Source organism: Megalobrama amblycephala, linkage group LG21 (genome assembly GCF_018812025.1).
Source record: "Megalobrama amblycephala isolate DHTTF-2021 linkage group LG21, ASM1881202v1, whole genome shotgun sequence".
NCBI lineage: Eukaryota > Metazoa > Chordata > Actinopteri > Cypriniformes > Xenocyprididae > Megalobrama > Megalobrama amblycephala.
The window spans coordinates 10,560,301-10,572,714 of NC_063064.1; positions in this window are offsets into that span (position 1 = coordinate 10,560,301).

A 12,414-nucleotide genomic window follows, 5' to 3' on the forward strand; every position below is an offset into this window, starting at 1 on the left:
ATTATGTGGATTCCCTAATTAAAACTTTGAATAGCATCAATGGTGATGTGTCTCTCTCTCTCCCTCTTCCTGCAGAAAAACCCACTCATCCTTTCATTCCAGGACAACAGGTGCTGATAAAGTGTCTGAAGCCCACAAAACTGGGTGAGCCGAAATATCTGGGGCCCGCCACGGTGATTGCTGTGACGAGAACAGGAGTGCTGACTGACTTCCAGCCGCAGTGGATCCATGCCAGTCGACTGAAAGCAGCTCCATCCCAGGGGAACGTTCTGGTCAATGAGGAGAAGGAAGCCAGTGAGCCAAGGAAAGATCCGAAGGAAGGTGAACCAAGACGTTCAACGAGGAGAAGAAGAAAGAGATTGCTAGAGATCTAAAACCAGCAATAATTATCATTGAAGCTCTCTAGCCATGATTGCTAAATTGACATTTTACCTGGTTGTGCTGACAAATGTGTTTATTCACATACAAGCTGCTGTTAGCACTGGTAATGAAACTTGGGTACATTATGAAGAAGAACCACATGCCTTCGCAGCTAACATGTGGTGGAGATTAGCCAACTACACTGCCAAATCTGAAGGAAAAACAGGTGACTGTTATGTTTGCACCAAAATGCCACATAGTGCTTCTGGACCACATGTAGAGGTTAAATCACCAAGGACAGAAGAAGAATTAGAATGCCCTATTTTTGTTAGCATTACTGGAATGATGGCTCCAAATAGAAGTGCAATATGGAGTTGTGGAAAAAGTAGAATAATGATGCTTGCAACGCAAGTACATGCTAAAGTGACAACCATTGGCTCTATTCCAGACTCACTGTTATGTATGGAAAGAGAAACTGGAACAGTGAGACTGGGGGTAATTCCTAAAAGTAAATGTAATCGAACATACCATCATTGTGAGATAGAAAATATGTCTTGTTGTATGAGGTGTATTTTGCATTATCCAAAAGCTAATATGACTGAGTGTTCTAAAGGAACACCACATCCTATATCTACTATGATTGCTTATGGATGGGCTAATCCTTTTATTCAAGATGTGTGTTCTAAATATTGTGCACTTGTGCCAGGTCAAAATTGCTACAGATATGCTCCTGCTTCACGGGGAACTAGAGCTGTAAAAGATTGGTTTTGGCTGTGTGGACATAAAGTCTACACTACTCTTCCAGAAGATTGGAGTGGAAGATGTGCTCTAGTAACTTTGGAAGAATATTCCATGGTTATTAGACCACACAAACCTCACGTTATGACAAAACAAAAACAGAAAAAGAAACGCTCCCTCTCTAGTCGCGGTTCAACTAGTAGTTTGAGTAGAGATAATCCAGTACCAAAGCAACATCGACTCTGGACTGGTACTGAAAGATTCTTTGAAGCAGTGTTTCCAGGAATAGGTGTCTCTAGTCTTCAAATTGAAGTTGAGGTTACAAGATATGAGCTAATTTCATTTATCAATACTACAAGAGACACATTGGCTGGTGTTCAACAGGAACTCCGAGGGCTCCGTTTAACTGCCCTGCAAAACAGGCTAGTTTTAGATCAATTAACCGCGGCAGGAGGAGGAGTTTGTGTTATTGTTGGTACCTCTTGTTGTACTTATATCCCTGAGAATGATGCAGATGGTCATTTAATTTCAGAGGGTTTAAAAAATATGACTAGAATTGCTCAAGAATTACAAGAACGAGAAGTTACTGATAATCAAAGTGGGTTCTTAGCATGGCTCACAGGATGGCAACAAATGCTTGTATCTGCTTTGATTCCTATAGGTGTGATCCTATTAATTATGGGATTTATTATCTGTTGTATCATTCCATTTATTAGAGCTTTGATTAATCGTGCCATGAACAACTTTGTATCCTCTCAATATGCTTTGATGAATAGACCTGTTAAATGTTAATAATTTTGAAGGAAAATGAAGGAAATGTTTGCTGAAGAATGTTATGATTTTGAAAGTAAAGAAAGTGATTATATTTGGATATGAGAAAAGTAATGCTGAGACTTGGGTGTGGCAATTTTATTGCCAAAAGGGGCAATTGATAGATGTTATGTTGGTCTCAGCATTGGAAGTATGTGGACTGAGGCTCCTTTTTTTTTCCTCTGTCAAAGTTGTATACTATGTTTTAAACATATGGTTTTCTATGTACCAGAACCATTTCCATATAAGGCTCTACTAGGAGTAAATGTGAAACAGGGAATGGTCCCTGCTTAGGAGAAGGTCCTTGGGATGCTAAGGGACCTCATGGGTACCTGACCAATAGATGACCATATTTAGACTTGTTTTTCTATATGTATCACATTCCTATAACATGATCTATATGATGTATTCTCTTTCTCATTGGCTGAAACTATACTACACCCCTTGTACTCTTTCTATATATTCTCTCTTTTCTTATCAATAAAATGAGACTATATTCTCCCTCAGCGCTGAGTGATTGCTCATTCAATTGCCAAATAAGAGGTCTGGGATGAGGCACGAATTAGGAGCAAAAACCTAACATTATTATTATTATTATTATTATTATTATTATTATTATTATTATGCTATAGCTGCCCACAACCTTTTATTTATTTTAACTAAAATGAAAAACATAAACTGAAAAAATGCAGGTAGATTTAGATTAAAATGCATGTTGTTCATCAAACCTTAAACTTCTGATAAAGCTCTTGGATCCTAAATTCAGGTTCACTTGACCTGTCATCTGTCAAAGCATGCAGCGCTCCTAGATAGGAGCATAATCTCTGTGAATACACTACTGTAGTCAGGCAAGCGACTGACCGCTGTTTTAATCAAAGGAACATGCACAAATGACCACTGGCAAAACCAGTCGAGAACCACTGATAGATGTTTGATGTTGTGTCCTGAAGCTGTTTTATGTTAGCTCGGCCGTAGGAGGGAGATTTATTTCATGCTGATTAATGTTATTAGAAAAAAGCTATAGGCCTCAATCAATCTTCAGATTGAACCTGTCACATTTTTTATTAATATATCTTTTAAGCTATTTTTTTTGTTTGTTTTTTTTACAGAAAGTAAAAGAGGAGGATCACATGAATTATGCGCCTCTCACCATGAGATGATGATCAAACTTCAATATTTTTATAAGTACAAGAAAAAACTGTTTGATCACTTTCAGGAACCTCCTTTTATGTTTCAACTGAAAGTAAGGAGCCCCTAAAGGGACATGGTGATGGTTAAAAAAAATTGAGCGGGGAGGGGGAAAAATTTGCTTCTGCATTCTCTCTCAAAATTATTGCGTTTCCCAGAGAAACATTGTGTTTGCTTAGAAAACTATAATTTGTTTTTAAAACTATATTTCCCTTTCGTGGGAACTGTCGACGCTGCGTGGCAACGCATTGGGAACCTTCTGCGTGATGTCGTCACTGAAGCACTCATGTATCTAACCAATCGCGTAGCGAGACGTCAGAGACGGGTGACGTCACGGACCAGGAAACTATAAAGCATACCCGGATGCAGAGAACGCTAGCTTCTGTGTCTTCAGCAAGCACTCTATGTTATCGTGTGTCTTATTTGGTGTTGTTTGTCTTATTTCATATAAACAAGTCACGATATCTTTGTCTGAGGACAAGAGTATCTCACACCAATCCATATATATTTATAAAAAAGACACGTATTATGGCGAGAAACAGCAGTTGGATGGGAGTTGAGTAAGCCCGGGCAGCTCTCGAGGGAGCCGTCTGTGTGCACTATAAAAAAGAAATTCGCTCTCAGAATACTGTTCCAGTGTTCCCCGCGGATCGCGAAAAAGAAGCCATTCGTGGGGTTCACAAATGGATCTGACAGAGGGGTTAGAGACGGGCGCTGCCCTTTCTCTGCCCTTACCTGCCAGGTTCAGTGCCGTCTCCCAGGTGGAAGCACGCTCTGCGGTTTCTTCCCCGGGTTGAGGCACCGGTATTTCACATGCCCAGCTCTGAGGAGGTGGATATTGTGATATCGATCTGAGGACTCGCCACCTCACACACATCGTGTTAGGGAGTGGAGCATGCACGTCAGTTCAAAAACAAAGCAGCTGACGGTTCATTCATAAAAATGTCCCGGAGTGTAAAGAAAGAAATGCACTAGTGGGAGTTTTTATCTCCACTCCTGTTGGCTTTATTCTCGAGGGAATAAAAGTCTAACACGAGGCTTAGATCTCGCGTTTGCCGAGGCAGCGCGTGGATTAAGCCTGCAATAAGGAATATATAGCTCGAATCTCGCGTTTGCCGAGGCAGCGCGTAGATTAAGTGTGCAACAAAAAAAATATACGGCTCGCTCGGATCTTGCGTTTGCCGAGGCTGCGCATAGATTGCGTGCACGTAGTATATATTGTATATAATGTGTTTATATATATCTGGAGGGAACTGAGCAGACGGGAGTTTCCCTTTCTCTCTTTCCCTATAATACCTTGCAAACTATTACGAGCTATAATTCTCTTTGTATTCTAATATATTCAGCCTGTCATTTTTGACTGTTTTGGGCTGCATTTAATTTAAGGATTAAATTAAATATTGAATACATTAAATTCTGAGGAATTTAAAGGAAAAGTGTGTCACCACCCTTGCTCCCCCGCAGAAAGCTTGGGGACCGGGACAGGTGACACAGCTGAAGTCTTTGTGAAGTAAGACAGATCTGCGGACTGTTATTATCACCAAGAAGGCTTCAAAGAGGTCCTGACATCTGTGGGCCAGGATCCATGAGGGCAGCCCCCTCCGGAGGGGGTCCGGTGTTAGAATATCTGACACCCATCCCCCTTTGGTGCCCTCAGGGGCCCGTTATGCTAACCCTGCCACCCAGTGTGCGTCAGGGCGCAGCGGTCTCCACCGACCCTCCGAGGAGAGCCGGTCATGACTTGATTCGTCTATTTTCTGCCGGTGCGCCGCTCCAGAACGTCGAATCAAGTGCTCAAAAACACCAGAGGCCAGTCTGGAGAGACTGGTTCCCTTAGTAAATTTTATGGCAGAATGGAAACTTCTACCGAATATATCAAAATGGGTGCTGCTCTTCATAGAAAAGGGTTACAGGGTCTCGCCCACCCAGATTCAATGGGGTCTTTCCCATAGTGGTGACCCCCGAGCAGTCTCTGGTTATGGAACAAGAGGTTATGACACTCTTGCGAAAAGGAGCTATAGAAAGGGTTTCTCCTCCCAGCAAGCTGTCAGGCTTCTACAGCCGCTACTTCATTGTTCCAAAGAAGGATGTGTCCTATCATAGATTTACATGTGTTAAATCGCTCAATATGAAAGCTCAAATTCAAGATGCTTACCCTTAAACAGATTATCCCACAGATCAGGTCCGAGGACTGGTTTGTGGCGATAGACCTGAGAGAGGCGTACTTTCAGGTGTCCATCCATCCTTCTCACAGGAAGTTCCTCAGGTTTGCTTTCGGGGGCAAAGCTTACCAATACAGGGTTCTTCCTTTCGGCCTGTTATTATCACCCCGCACATTCACGAAGTGCGTGGATGCAGTGCTGGCTCCACTGAGACTCCAGGGCATCCGTGTACTGAATTACATAGAAAGTGATTCTAGCTCAATCAGAGCAACTAGCAGTTCAGCATCGAGATGCTGTTCTGTCCCATATGAAGAGGCTTGGGCTGAGGCTCAATGCCAAGAAGAGTGTGCTAGTTCCAGCTCAATCCACCAACTATCTGGGTGTAGTGTGGGACTCCACCACGATGCGGGCACATTTGTCTCCCGCTCGGGTGAGTGCCATTCTTATGGCTATGAAAGGGGTGAAGTTAGGCCAGTCACTCACTGTAAAACAGTTCCAGAAACTGTTGGGTCTGATGGCAGCTGCGTCCAACGTCATACCTTTTGGCCTTCTGCACATGAGACCCTTACAGTGGTGGCTCAGGACCAGGGGATTTTCCCCGAGGGGAAATCCTTTTCGCATGATCAAAGTCACGCGGCGATGCCTTCGTGCTCTGGCCATGTGGAAAGATCCCTGGTTCCTGTCCCAGGGACCCGTGCTGGGGACTTCTGGTCGTCGTGTAATGCTTACGACAGATGCTTCCCTCACGGGCTGGGGGGCGATCATGAGTGGTCGCTCAGCTCAGGCTCTATGGGAGGTCCATCAACTCTCCTGGCACATAAATCGGCTGGAGATGATGGCGGTGTTTCTAGCATTAAAACACTTTCTCCCAGACCTGAGAGGCCATCACGTGTTGGTCCGCACGGACAACACGTGGTGGTCTCATATATAAACCATCAGGGGGTCTGCGGTCTCGCCAACTTTACTACTTGGCCCGTCGGATCCCCCTATGGTCCCTAGGGAAGCTGCTCTCTCTGAAGGCAGCTTACATCCCGGGGTATAAAGGGAGCAGACGCCCTGTCGAGGCAGGGGCCGAGGCCCGGGGAGTGGAGACTCCACCCAGAAGTGGTGGATCTCCTATGGAAAATTTTAGTCGAGCGGAAGTCGACCTATTTGCTTCGGGAGAGTCAACCCAGTGACCACTCTGGTACTCCCTAACACATCCAGCACCTCTGGGTCTGGATGCCATGGTACAGACGTGGCCGAGGCTACGTCTGTACGCATTTCCCCCGATCGCCTTGCTCCCGGGAGTTCTGGAGAAAGTACGCCGGGAAGGGGTCAGCCTAATACTGGTAGCCCCGTTCTGGCCAACCAGAATATGGTTCTCGGACCTAGTGTCCTTACTAGACGGCTCCCCAATGGAGCTTCCCCTCAGACAGGATCTCCTGTCGCAAGCGGGCGGCTCGATAATACATCCCCGCCCAGAACTGTGGAAGCTATGGGCCTGGCCTCTGAGGGGGCCAGGTTCATAGATGCTGGTCTTCCAACTGAGGTTGTGGAGACCATCCTTAACTCCAGAGCTCCCGCCACGAGGAAGCTTTATTCCTATAAATGGAATTTATTTTCTGCTTGGTGCAGACAGAATAATATGGACCCTGTCCACTCTCCTATCAGCTTTGTGCTAAGATTTCTCCAAGAAAAATTCTCGGAGGGCCTATCGCCTTCAACCTTGAAGGTTTATGTCGCGGCTATCTCAGCCTTTCATGCTCCTCTTGAGGGTGGCTTCTCGGTGGGTCGAGACCCCCTCGTTACTCGCTTCCTCCGTGGCACACTGAGGTTGAGGCTGGCCTGGGACCTGGCTGTGGTATTACAAGGGTTAGCTGAGGCTCCCTTCGAACCACTCTCACTGTAAAACAGTTTCAGAGACTGTTGGGTCTGATGGCAGCTGCGTCCAACGTGATTACTATTGGCCTTCTGCACATGAGACCCTTACAGTGGTGACTCAGGACCAAGGGGTTTTCCCTGAGGGGAAATCCTTTTCGCATGATCGAAGTCACACGGCGATGCCTTCGTGCTCGGGTCATGTGGAAAAAGCCTTGGTTCCTGTCCCAGGGACCCGTGCTGGGAACTCCTGGTCGTCGCGTAATGCTTACGACAGATGTTTCCCTCACGGGCTGGGGGGGCGATCATGAGTGGTCGCTCGGCTCAGGGTCTATGGGAGGACCATCAGTTTTCCTGGCACATAAATCGGCTGGAGATGATGGCGGTGTTTCTAGCACTGAAACACTTACTCCCAGACCTGAGGGGCCACTACGTGTTGGTCCGTACGGACAACATGACGGCGGGATGGTGAAAGCATTCCTTCACGCTAGACCTGGCTATGTGCCAGGGTCCCCACCAATGTCCCAGGTCCCATTGTACTCCAGGCCTTCTATCCTCCTCCCTTTGAGTCTTCGGATCAGGAAAAACTGAATCTGCTCTGCCCGTTGAGGGCTTTGGATGCTTATGCCCACAGAGCTGCCCTGTGGCGAAAATCAGACCAATTGTTTGTCTGTTATGAGTCCCCTAAGAAAGGGGGCCCAGCATCTAAGCAGAAGATGAGCAAGTGGGTGGTTGAGGCCATCTCACTTGCATATGAATCGGCTGGACAGCCCTCTCCATTGGCTGTTCGCGCCCATTTCACTAGGGGTATGGCGGCATCAAAGGCTCTGATGTCTGGAATATCCATTAATGGTATCTGTGATGCAGCTGGATGGTCATGCCAGCACACATTTATCAGGGTTTATACCCTTGATGTTGGCCCCACTCCGGGGTCTTCTATTTTGTCACTAACATTGGCAAGTATTTGAAGCTACGGCACAGTTGGGATTGCGTTCCCAATGCGTTGCCACGCAGCGTCGACAGTTCCCACGAAAGGGAACGTCTCAGGTTACAGATGTAACCCTGGTTCCCTGAGTAGGGAACAAGACGCTGCGTCTCTTGCCGTACCCCCTGCATACTTGCGAGTGCTTGCTTCAGACTTATCCCAGAAGCTAGCGTTCTCTGCATCCGGGTATGCTTTATAGTTTCCTGGTCCGTGACGTCACCCGTCTCTGACGTCTCGCTACGCGATTGGTTAGATACATGAGTGCTTCAGTGACGACATCACGCAGAAGGTTCCCAATGCGTTGCCACGCAGCGTCTCGTTCCCTACTCAGGGAACCAGGGTTACATCTGTAACCTGAGACGTTTTTCCTTGCATCTCATATTTTTTTTCTATCAACTTGTCTCTTTATGGGCTCTGTATCACCTTGTCTGTATTAAAGAGACCATGTATAAATCTCAAAGTACAAAACATAGATGTAAAACATTCATCTAAAGGAGTGGAGACCCTGCTTTATTCATTTATTTACATCTAAACAGACATTATTTGTTCTGTTGGACATTGTTCATGAGAATGTATCTACTGCTGTAGGTTTGTGTTTGATGTCAGTTTGTTTGAGGTGTGTGTTTGAGGTGTCAATAGTGTGTCTGTGTGAAGAGTGTGGTTGAAAGGTTTTTTCCATTGCTGTTCACATGAAACCGTTTGACTTCTGCTCTACAGAACAAAAACACTTTACTACAAAATACTGAGCTTGTGTTTCACAAAGATAATGTCTTAAATCAAACAGTGATATTACTGTGAAATATGAAGATATCATATACTTTGTGTGCTTATGCAACATGACCTTATACACTCGTGCATTGATCAAGCAGATAAGATCTGCTACTTTCAATCATTATTTCCAGCTTGAGAGGCAGAAGTTAGTTCTAAGAAGAACTATTCTTGGATCTCACACCTTTTTAAATAAAGATCATATCCTGTTTTTTGTTTTTTTGTCAATGTCAAGTCACATTTATTTATATAGCGATTTTCACAATACATATCATTTCAAAGCAGCTTTACAGAGAATGCATGTCAGCTCCCAGGTGAAAAAAATACTAAATTTAAAGTAAATACTATAGTGTTTTTGAACCATAGTCACATACTTGAATTAATTTGTTGCGGTAATTCTATACTTGCTGTGGTAACAACTATAGTAATATAAACAAATTACTTTACCCAATACGGTACTAAGTTTTCTACAATATTATACTACAATATACACTACAGTAAAGTAAAAACTAAAGTACTACAGTATTTATTAGTGTATCAGTTAACGATAGTTAATACTACAGTATGCTGTATACTATAATACTATAATTAAATACTATAATATATACAGTATACTATATTTACTATAGTATGGTTCAAAACACTATAGTATTTACTATAGTATTTTTTCACCTGGGCTACAATTTAGAGTAATCTGTTATCAGATGTGACTGTTTCCAAATTATGTAATTTCAGAAATGTACATATAGAAATCCCTCATTTAAGCAACATATTAATTTATGGCAGAATTATTTTAAGGAAATTATTCTAAGAATAAATCTAATGTATGATGTACTGTTGTAATATTTATGATAGCATGCCAGTGTTTGATGGATGTTGTAATTTTTTTCATTTTCATTGGTTTTGTAGGGAAATTATCTAAAAGTAAGAAATTATGGCACAACAGTGCTGCTGTCCAAAAGAAAAACATAAATTGTCAAAATTTAGTTTAAATAAATTCAAATCAGTTTGATAAAAAAAAAAACTTTTTTCTGATTTTTCTGATTTCCAGTATTTGCATTGTTAATGTGTTTCCTTTCGAATGCGCTTGGGGCATATATGCCACCCAAAAATAAGGGGGCAAAAAAACATGCCCCTGCTCAATTTTACTAAATCTGTGGCTGTTGCAATTAAAATGAACTGTGGAAATGAAATGAAAAGTGATGATTGCAGCATTACATTTAGATCTGCTCAGGTTTCATCAGATTTCTTTTTGCATTAAGCATAAAAATGAATCACGAGCCAAGTCTTTGCATCTGTTGTTTGAAGTTTGAATCAGGTCTCCTCTGTTGGAGTAGAATTGGTGGTGCTGTCACAAAAAACTAGAAATGCAGTCCTAGAACTGCTGCTGAACTATAGTGTAAAATTTTGTTGTCATTTATTTTTACAGTGGTGTCTGATATCACATTACCATAATTGTACTAATAATTCTAATTGTTAATGTTTGCTGGTTGTTTCCCATTTATTTGTTTGTTTGCAAGAACATATCCCACACAATGTGTCCTTGTTATAAATTGTCTGATATTTTATACACTCACTGGCCACTTTATCAGGTACAGTACACCTGTTCAACTCTCGTTAACACAAATATCTAATCAGTCAATCACATGGCAGCAACTCAATGCATTCAGACATGTAGATGTGGTCAAGACGATCTGCTGAAGTTCAAATGGAGCATCAGAATGGGGAAGAAAGGTGATTTAAGTGACTTTGAACGTGGCATGGTTGGTGTTAGATGGGCTGGTTTGAGTTTTTTTCAGAAACTCTTGATCTCTGAACACAACACAACCAACCTTGAAGCAGATGATCTACAGAAGCAGAAGACACACTGGTGCCACTCCTGTCCACTAAGAACAACAATCTGAGGATACAATTCACACAGGATCACTCAGTCCAGTAGAGCAGCTTTGGGATGTGAGGGAACAGATTCACATCATGGAGGATGTGCAGCTGACAAATCTGCAGCAACTGTGTGATATTATTATGTCAACATGGAGCAACATCTCTGAGGAATGTTTCCAGCACCTTGTTAAATCTATGCCACAAAGAATTAAGGCAATACTGTATTAGAGCGTCATCTAGTGACCTGACTAGGAATTCACCATTCAAAGAATCCAGTTATTATTAAAAGTGAAAATGTTTTTAAATGGCATTTATCATATAAACATACAAATATATTTCCAGTTAATTACCTTGTTTCATTGAGAAAATAGTGTTTACATAGGCTCAAATTCAATGCTGGCTGATGCAGTTAAAGAAAGACTCTAAAAAATACTCTGCTCATTGCAGGCATGCGATTTTTAATTATATCTCATATAAATGTAAACCATTATAAACATTTCATGTTTATGAAATGAAAACATCAATGTCCAGTTCTTAATTTACATAATGGTAAGATTTATTGTACAGGATTTTGTGCGGAGACTGGCAAAAGACAGTATTTTAGCTTTGACATGACAATATTTGCATTGGAATTGGACTAAGATTGTTGTCAAAAGCACTTGATAAACTCCTGTTTGCAGCTCTCCAAGGGAGAAACCAGACTGACCAATGTAAGGCCCGCCCAATCGGCCCAACGGCGGTTTCCCACAGGACGGGAAAGGTTTCTTGCGCATTCGGTCTTTTCAGTGTGGCAAAGTAGTTTAATTCCAAGTAAACTTTTATCTGACTCAATTTTATTATGACCTCGAATTTAGTTTAGAATGTCTACTGATTATTGGTCATTTATAACAATTTAGCTATACATTTGATTACTCAATTTAATTCTTTAGTCTTATTGTACTCCTTCATTCGGATTCCTATAACGCTTTGAGTCTCGCACCGGCCGGGCATACGATCTCATACGCACAATCTCGTCAGTCTTGGTCATTAGACAGAGGCGATGACTAATATTCTAGAGGCCGTACCCACTTTGCTCATTCTAGAATACGTTTATTTAGTCCCCATAGATCTGAACACACCGAATTAAGGTAAGATTACTTTAACCAGGGGCCAGGATGACCATTACCATAAGATCAGGCTGACCAATTTAGCTTCCTCTATTGGTAACTTTACATAATCACACAGTGGTTTACCCACAGACACTTAGTAAGAATAATCTCACCATAACCAGAGGTTGAGGCCCACCCTGTTTAGACTGATCTAGCAACACTCTGTTGCTCTAAAAGGAAAAAACCCATTATTAGCCTACACAGTCTAAGTATACATAACTAATGCCAATGTGTTAGTCGGAGCTCTAAAATATCAGCTGGTGTGCCCCACTGCTCCACCTAAACTGTACTTTAGTCCGTTACTAACCTGAGCGTAGATTTGTGGGGTTATGGACTCAACGTAATCTACTAGAGCCAATAATTTCAGAGTAAGTCAGAATAAAGTCAAATGTAACAATTTATTAGTCAGGTAAATGTATGCCAATTACATAATAATCTCAAAGATGATCAATACAAACATCAAATGCTCAGAAACAGAGTAAAAGATGAATACCTGACATTGGAAAAATGTCCT